The sequence below is a fragment of the Saccopteryx bilineata genome, chromosome 6, assembly GCF_036850765.1.
Source record: "Saccopteryx bilineata isolate mSacBil1 chromosome 6, mSacBil1_pri_phased_curated, whole genome shotgun sequence".
NCBI lineage: Eukaryota > Metazoa > Chordata > Mammalia > Chiroptera > Emballonuridae > Saccopteryx > Saccopteryx bilineata.
This window is the reverse complement of record NC_089495.1, coordinates 178,288,144-178,297,496: the sequence shown is the minus strand read 5'-3', so window position 1 is coordinate 178,297,496 and position 9,353 is coordinate 178,288,144. Positions and strand designations below refer to the sequence as shown.

Genomic DNA, 9,353 nt, shown 5'->3' with positions numbered 1-9,353 from the left:
CCAAACGTCAGAAGATGGAGGATTTAGTGCGCAGGCCATAGGGGTCACTCTCCCCGGCACAGAAAGGGCAGAGATGGGAGCAAAAGGGACGCGGAGGGATAAGCACCCAGTGGAGAATAACCAGCCCAAATTCATCCTCTATTTCCAACTTGAGAATTCAGCCTCAGTTCAAGACCATTAGCTCTCTCCTGGTGGCTGGAATAAAATCTTCCCAGTTGTCCTAATTGTCCTCAGGTTGTGATTTCACTTTATTATAATAACCAACATTTAAAAGATACATTCCGGGGGGTGCGGAGGTACCCAACGCTAACATGATACCTGGCGGCGGTGGCTCCTCTCCTGTGTGCATCCGCAAGAGAACACACGGGACTGCATGGAGATCTGCTATCACATGATGGTTATGACATTATCTGTATTTCATTTAAAAAAGAATCACTGGCCAACTCTGCGTATAAAAAATATAAAGCATACTCCTGGGACCCAGTACATATTCGTAGTGAGTGCTCTATAGGTATTTGTTGAAAAGATGAGTGTTACTTGTAATACTTGTGATCCACACTGGTGAATCTTTACACAAAATTGTTTCAAATACAAGTAGATCTCCACAATTAGAGCAGCTGCTCTAAAATAAATTTCTGTGAATCTGATGCTACTGTTCTGACGCTGGTAGCTTCTCATTGTCAAGAAGTTCTTAGTATGGTGGAAAAGAACTTATCACTGACCCAATTCCCCGTCCTCACCCTGATCTCCGAGGTCTCTTCTTCTATCTCTTCCAACACCATTGTTTCCCATCTCCTTATCAGTCCTGGAAGAATACACTCAAAGCAATAATCTCTGTGCCCTTTGCACAGTCCCTTGACACTTAACATTTTTATGCATGCTGGCCCAATTCCAACAGCCAGCACCTGACATACTTTGCCCAAGGGCCTCTCTGACCACAAGAGCTCACTCTGCCCAGGCATGAGGGAGACTTGAAGTACCAGGGAGTTAATGGCCCCTGGAAGCATCTCTCGCCAATGACTTTCAAGAATGAGTGTATAAACACCTCCCTGGAATCCAACATGACACCTATTGCAAAGTGGAAATCATTAATTATTTGTCATGAGAATGAGTATATGAATGAGTGGGTGAACGACTGAGAGAACAAGGCACTGACTGAATGAATGAGTGACTGGTTTTGCTTATCCTGTGTAGTAGCAGGACCTGAGAGAAAGTGAAATATCAGTACTGTATGTATTTTCTGAAAGTACTGGAAGTTTCCCTATAAAGTTTCTCAGCAAGCTTTCCTGTAATCTCTGAGAGTGTGTGAATCAAGTTAACAGGGGGCATACCATTCTGCATAGCTTTTCAGAAGTTTCTCTCATGCTCTCTTGCACTCATCCTGTTGATAAGAGCAAATGGCCTACTGCGTTATGGTTCCGACGCGCACACACATTCGCTCCCTTTGAAGTGTCAGTCCCGGAGCTCTGCCGAGGCCTGCGTCAGCCACGGGAGTCAGCTGATACGTTGCCCAGTTAAACATCCATCCAGGATTTCATAGGGACTTGAGAATCATTATTTTTGGCTGGAATCCTGGGTTTGAGGTTTCTTCATGCAGGACTCTGAAAAAGGATTTGGAAATGCTGTCTCTAATCCCAAAGTATGTCTTTGGGAGGCGGCCTTTGCCATTACCCACCTAATTATTCAGGCTCCTGGGGTTGTTTCACCCAAGTATATTTATTTCTTTGGTAGAGTCAAAAGGAATTGATCCAGGAGATGGAGTACCTGAGTTCTAATACTGCTCTTACTGGGCAAGCTACCCAGCACTTGCCACCCCGTTCTGTTCTCCTTGTCCTAAAATGAGACGGTTGGAATTGACAATGTCTACGTCCCCGCCAAATCGAAAATTCTGGGTGGGATTCTGAATTCTACTCTGCCACCAACAGCGTGTCCTCAGAACTTTGCCCATTACTCATGAGAATGTCAATGTCTGGGTAAATAGATCTTTTGGGGTCAGCTCTAAGAAACCCAGAAGTACGTATTGCATGTTGGTTTTGGCATGAGGACAAGCCGGAGCAGGGCCATGTCAAGCATTTCACCATGATAGCTGCTGGAAAGAAGGGCCAAGGGAGGCGGTCTGGGCGAGGTGCTTGGAATGAAGTGGACCAGCCTGAGTCCTGTGGCACAGATGACCCTGCTGAAGGAGGAGGGATGGGGGCAGGGGAAGGCCCGGCAGTGGATCTAGGTATCATAAAAAAAAATCATCAGCATCCAAATGATCTCTGTCACTGTCTCAAAGCCGCATTCTCAGACAATAGGGAAAGCTGTAAATAGATCTGTACAGTTGTCCAAGCATAGCAGAGTAAAACTATGGAAAGCCAAGTTAAACAGGCTCAACCAAAGTTTTGGGTGAAATCGCTGAACGTTGCTCATGCCTTCAGAATGGGGGGAGCTCTGTTCAGAATACGCAAAGCAGTGGGTCCTTGGAGACTGCTGTAGGCTGAGAGGCTGGCTCTGCCTTCCCACTAGCAGGCAAGGACACTTTCAAAGAGGTGGCCTCACACCTTGGAGGACATGTTTGTAGCATCTCTGTAGTGTAACTCAACTGAAAAAAAATTTTAAAGATCATGTTAGGATCTCAAACTCACATGACTGAGAATTATACCACAGGGCAGAATTGTAATGACATGGTGGAATCTCAAAAACCATTTTTTATTTTAACATAATTTCAAACTTACCAAAAAGTTGCAAAATTGTATAAACAATTACTACCGTATATCCTTCATATTCATATTCAGTGTTTTACCAGTCCTCCCTCCCTCCTTTTCTCCCTCCTTCTTCTTCCTTCTTTTCCTCTTTCTACTTTTTTCTTCTCTTCTTTCTCTTACCTTTTTTTTCCTTTCATGTACATATATACACACATACATAAACACATGTATATTTGTGTGTATTATATATACATATATATGTAAATATATGTGTTTGGCCAGCACTGTTTGCACATAAGTTGCAAATATGTCTTTTTACCCTTAAATATTTCAGTGTATGTTTCCTAAAAATAAAGATACTCTCCTACCTCCTCTTAGTACCATTAGCAAAAATCAGGAATTACTATTGACATAGTACTATATATTATCTAGTTTATACACCTCATTCACATCTTCAATTGTTCCAATATAGCAAAAAAATAAAATAAATAAAATCCTGAATCACATGTTGCATTCAATGAACACATTCAATGAACACCATTTCACCTTTTTAAATATAGGAGCATTTCTCAGCCTTTCTTTGTCTTTCCTGACATTTGTGATGAATATAGCCAGTAATCTTGTGGATACCCCGCAGTTCATGCCCATCTGATGCTGCAGAGTTTGCTCTGACCTTTCTGGGCTGCCTCCCGCCATACGAAGGCCCGGCTGGGATGCAACTGCAGCAGGAAACAGCATCTCCAACCAGCTGTCCTGAGCTCATGCCAACTTCCCTTTGCCCTGTCGCGGGGGTTTTCTCCCCATGCTTCTCATGGTTCCTCCCTCTCCGAGCACTGTGGGAAAACCAGATGCTTTGCTTGTTGGAAGTTGGACTTACGTTGTTGCCCACATATATACTGTTGGACGTGGCAGAAGGATTTTTTGAGTCTATTGGAGTTAAATGAAAGGAGCGTTAAATGCCCATTGAAAGCCGACTGGGGAAGGGATTCATGATGTATAACTTGGCTTCTTTGGGAAAATAAACTTTGAGTTCTCAACAAGTCTAATGTATAAATTAATTTCTGGGGATTAGTGGGCTCTTTTGAAGGTGGTTTCTACTTGGTTTACAATTAAGTATTATAATAGGATTCCATCTTGGTTCCTGTTTGGATGAGTTTCATGATTTAGGCCCCCAAGTACCTTCACTGTAAAGTAGTTTCTCTCTAAGTTGGCCCTATGATATAAAACTTAGAAATAAAAGTGTTGCCGATGCCCAGTGTATCTAACCATGATTGATCAGGCTCATTGCCATACGAAGGAGGGGGGAGAAGATGGCATGGTATGGAATGAGAGAGCTACTTTAAGTGTTTCATCTGTGTCTTGACAGACAGTTGAGTGTGTTTGCAAGCACTGGGCATTTCTGCACAGACCTGCCAGTCAACTGAAGAGTTCTCTGGACGAGAATCAGGGACTCGTGCTATTGCCCTGCAGCCTGCTGAATGTGTCATCTCTACACTGAACTTCAGTAAGTTCACTTGGTAGAAAGGGCATCTCCAGCTTTAACCAGTAATAAGAAGCCGACATATATAAATAATTGAATGAATAACTTAATCCTTAGGGCACAATGAAATAAAATTAAATCAGTTCTTGGAAGACAGTTCAGTTATCCGGTCTTTGGAATCATGGGAAATGGGTACAGGTATGTTTCTGTATAGTTTGAAGAACAGCCTCATGTTTGACAGGTCACCATTGATTGTTGATGTACTTCACTCTTAATCAATCAGCCAATTGTTATTTTTGGTATAGTGTAAAGAATATTGTTCTAGAAGCCAGAAGAAGGGCATTCTAATCAGGAACTGGGTGTGAACTGTGTGACAGACACTACATAGCCCCTAGGATTAGAAAGAGAGGTAGTCCCTACCCTCAAAGAGTTAAAACTGTAAGAGAAGAAAAGATAATTTTTTTTTAAAAAAAGGTAAGTTCTCATTTTAAGTGTAGCATAAAGCATTGAAAATTGAAGGAAACACAGAAGATCTTAGAGGCAGAGATGGTCAATAGCTAACTCATCTGGAATTGGAATGAGGAAGACTGTGGAAAGAACTCCCAGAGGAAGTTATAATTGAGCTGAGTTCACAGCACAGAATAACATATTTAGCCCATGACATAAAGCTTCAGGCTGGGACTTTGGTAAACTAAGTTATTCACTAGAGGTGGAGGAAGGTAGAACCAGAAGTTAAAACTGTAAAAGTCTGAAAGGAGAGATCATGGAGTATCTTGCAGGCCATGTAAGAAGCCTGGAATGTCATCTCAAAGTTACTCAGAGTCATCAAAGGGATTTCAACAAAAGAGCAGAGTTATTGAATGAAGGCATTGGAAGGGACAGATATTAGAAGCAGGCATAGCAGCAAGGGCACTCCTGTAATAAAATATTGAACAGGAATGATGGCCTAAACTAAGATAATGGCCCTGGGAATAAAGATGTTTCAGGGATGGAGGTGTTAAGACTTGGTGACTGATGGAATGCAGGGCTTATGAAGAAGCATCAGTTAAGGATGATGTTAAGATTTCAGCCTTCAGTGACCAGGAAGGTGATGTTACTGATCATTGAAATCGGAAATCTACTGGTTTGTTTGGAGAAGAAAAATGATAGTACATTCAGGTTTTGAACATGTGGAGTCTGATTTGCCTGAGGAACACACAAGCGATGATATTCCATATGAAGTTGGAGGTTGGGTTCTTAATCATAGAAACAAGTAAAGTTGAAGATAAGACATTTGGAAGCCATTGGTACAAATAAAATGAATAGGGAAAGATGAACCCAGGGAAATGTTTATTTTTTATTTTATTTTTTTTAATTTTTAAGCGAGAGTAGGGAAGCTACACAGACAGACTTTTACATGTGCCCTGGCTGGGATCCATCCAGCAACCGTCATCTGGAGCTGTTGCTTTGCCCAACTGGGGCCATCCTTGCAACTTTTTTGTTGTTTATACAAAAACCAAACAACCCCCAAATAAAACAAAACCCTTCTTCAGCATTCCATAAAAATGGATAGAAAAGCACCCGGCAGAAGAGCAGAAGGCTCAGCCGCCCCCTCCCCCAGTTCCTGTGGTCTCCATGGGACAGGGCCAGTTTGTGCAGAACAGGGCCAAGGGCCACTTCTCCTTTCTCCCAGAGCTGTCCCCTTCCCGCCCCCCAACCCCGGACAACTCCCAAACACACATGAAATCAGATGTCCAGTATTCCTTCCAGCTTCGACGCACCCGTTATTCCATAAAATTTTTCAGTTTTACAGCAATGTAACAAAAAGGTGGGAGGGAAGGAGAAACAGACAGTGTATTCTATGCCTATAAATGGGTGGGGGGGGGCACCTGGCTGGGCAAACTAAACACAGACCGTCTCTATGGAAACATCTAGTTCTGATAGCAAAACACATGGGAAGCAGGCCTTGGAGATGGAGAAGGGTGTTTAGTGGCTGTATTCTCTGGGAGATATGACGTTTTGCAGGTCAGTGATGCAGGCTGTGTGACCCATCAGGGAGGGGAGGGACAAGGGAAGGCAGCAGAAGATGAGTTTTCTAAGAAAGAAACCGGACAAGTCCAGTTAGCATGCAGCAGACGTTTAACATCTTTGCTTTCTCTTCAGAGCCTACAGCAGACCAGTCTTAGAGCTTCTTGTTTTAATTTGTCTCCAAACGGCTGCACAGATCTCAGCCCACTGACAACATCATTTGTTTCTCCATGGTAGGCCTCACTCAGTGTACTTCTGACTTTGTCTGCCTGCCCTCTACCAGGTGCGCGACATTGGCTGTGTGTGGGGAGCAGTCGCTCCATTTCATCTTTCTCCACCTGCCTGATAGGGCTGCCTCCCAGGATCATGGTGCCAGGGCTGGATTTGCTGGTTTGCAGCCACAGCAACACCGTGAGCTCAGCTCCTAATGGGCGCTGAGACCACGGGATTTCTCCTGCCCTTCCACCCCGTGGGCGAGATCTCAGCAGCCTTGGATCGCCTGTCATTCATCTCCAGCCTTCATTATGCAGATCACTTCTGCAGAGCCACGATCCAGATCCCGCAGGTAGACAGATGAGAGGCCGCCTTCAAAATACAGTTCTCCGTCCTGGTGAAAGGCTCTGTTGGCTTCCATCTCCAGCTTCCTCACTGGAGTAGAAGGCATGACCCCCTCTTCCAAAGGAGAGTCAGACTTGTTACTCCATGGTGACCTATAGGAGTCCTCATCTATGTCATAGTCACACAAAAGTTCATCCTTTCCCATCACCCTGTTTTTGGCAATTCTCAGTGGTTGGTCAATGGAAGATAGATCTTCACATGGACTGGGGACCACGTCAATCAGGTGGCTTTGGTTTCTCTTGAGTTGCTGTCGAGGCAGCTGCCTCATTAAGTCTGAGGCACAGTTTAGCTGCTAATCACTCATGGTGGTGTCTGCAGCTGTCTTGGTGCTGGCATCTGTCACCTTATTCTTCCTAATGATTGCGTATTATTCCATTGTATAGATTACCTGTAGTTTACTTAGCTGGTTTCTTACTTATGGATCAGATGGATTAAATTGTTCCCAATATTTTGCTATTATCATTAATTCTATTATATCTTATTCCGCACATGGGCAAGTATATTTGTAGAATGAGTATCTAGAAATGTTATTGCTAAGTCCAAGGGTATATGCAATTTGAATGTAGATCTATTTGAAAAGATTTGAAAATGGTCAGTATGAAGGGCGATTGGTTTGGGCCAAATGCATTGTTAGGGAAAGTGGGATGTATTTCACTAAAAGCAGACACGTGGCCACACATCTGTGGACTTCAGTTCAGTAAAGCAAAGGGGTGAGTTAGTACAGAAGTTAGTAACAGAAGTACATCACTCTTCTGGAGCTAGGGGTTCTAAGGTGATTGGCCATTGGGGAGTGGTTTCTGAAGATCTGTCCCTAACCACTGTTATGGCCCATAGATTTCACCTGAATTTCGTATGCCAGATACTCGGCTCCAGGGAAAAGCTCTACATATTCTCATCGAGATGGGAGGCCTCATCAACTCTATCCTAGAAGCTTGTAGACCCGGGCAAGTGGCCTCTGGAAGCAGGTCCTGGATTAAGCTATAAAGTAGGAACTTCATTGTGAAGGAGCAAGCTGTGAGATAAGTAGCAAATCAAAGCCAGAGCAGTAACAATGAAAACAATTCTCCCTTCACATAAGAACAGGGTATCTGCAGTTCCAGGCTCCCGCCTCCTGCGCCACAACATCAAAGAGATGGGATGGACAACACAAGAATGGGGTGTCATAAAATTAAGAAGCTTTTCTATTTAAGGTGTCCCACCTCTTGCAGTCAACTTCCTTTGGAACCTCTCACCTGGCCAGAGTCCCCAAACACCAGGTGAAAGAGGTGTTTGTTTCAATAAGGAAGACACATACATCTAAGATACCCCCTCTGGTAGCTGGGTGCCCCTTCTCCAGCCTCCTGTACTTAATGGGAAAGGCAAAGGAGGAAATGAGGCTGGAGGAGGATATTTGCATCATCCAGAGTAGACATAAGAAAGCAGAGCAAAGAAAGAGCTGTGGCCTCTCATCCATCTATAATTATTCCTTTACCAAAGAACACTGAAGGTGTTCTCTTTTCCTCTCTTTTACTGATCCAGAGTTTCTAGAGTTCAGGAAGCGCAGTGTACAGTGTATACCGCAACTAAATCAGAGAGTCATGGATTCTACATCCTGCTCCCTCATTCTCTGAGGGACCACGGACTTAGCACTGGAGTAATGACAGTAAACTTATTTCAAAGATAGTATGGGTAGAGACGACATAGTGCCTAGCACATAAACACCAGTCAATAACTGTTAGCTATTATTATTAATGTGAATCCTACAGAGTCAGTTGAGTTGCAACTTGGTTTGCACCAAAGCCAACATCTTAATTGTCTCAATCCCTTGAGAATTTTCTCTTTGGTTTCTCCTCCTTGGATCACGTGTAACTTCTGTATGTGCACACATGGCTCCAGTAATAGCACTGCTTGGCAGAAAGTGCAATGCAATTGTACATCATTGGAAGTTAGGCTAGTGGTTGTTAAAGTGTGCTTTGTGAACCATCAGCAAGTTATTAGGACTCACTGCAGACCAAATCCATCAAAATCTCTGGACCAAATCAATCAAGCTCTTCCTTAAGGATCCAGGTGAGACTGATGCCTGCTAAAATGGGAAAACAGTGACCTAGACTCTGGGATGCCATTGAACTTCCCTACTTCACACAGGAAGAGCTGGAATGAGAAAAGAAATCCAAGATGTCATGCTCATAGCTCATGGCCTACTGTGGGTGAATGGTTTAACAATCTTGCCTGTTCTTGAATATTCTCCTCTTTGGCTGGGAACAGCTTGTCAAGATATTTCCTTTCCTCTTTCTCTCTCTGCTTCTCTCCCACAAGACACAAGATAGTTCCTGCCCGGGCATCTCAGGTTACCATTTCTTCCTCAAAGCCAATTAAAGGACTCTAATCCCTCCTGTGTTTACCTAAAGGATCAATTTGATCAGAAAAGATGAATGGGAAGGGCAAAATCCTAGAGGGGCTTGGGAAAGGAAATTTCTGCTCCAGTGGTGGGAACATACCCCTTTTCACTAAGCTTATTATGAACTGGTGCGCTGTTGTTTTTTTTAATTACCATTTTTTCTATCCAACCGGCCTCTTTCACC

General features: G+C 43.5%; 1 pseudogene; it reads right to left on the bottom strand.

Moving 5' to 3' along the window:
- Positions 1-6,285: 6,285 nt before the first annotated feature.
- Positions 6,286-7,096, bottom strand: LOC136308884 (F-actin-capping protein subunit beta-like; annotated as a pseudogene).
- Positions 7,097-9,353: the final 2,257 nt, after the last annotated feature.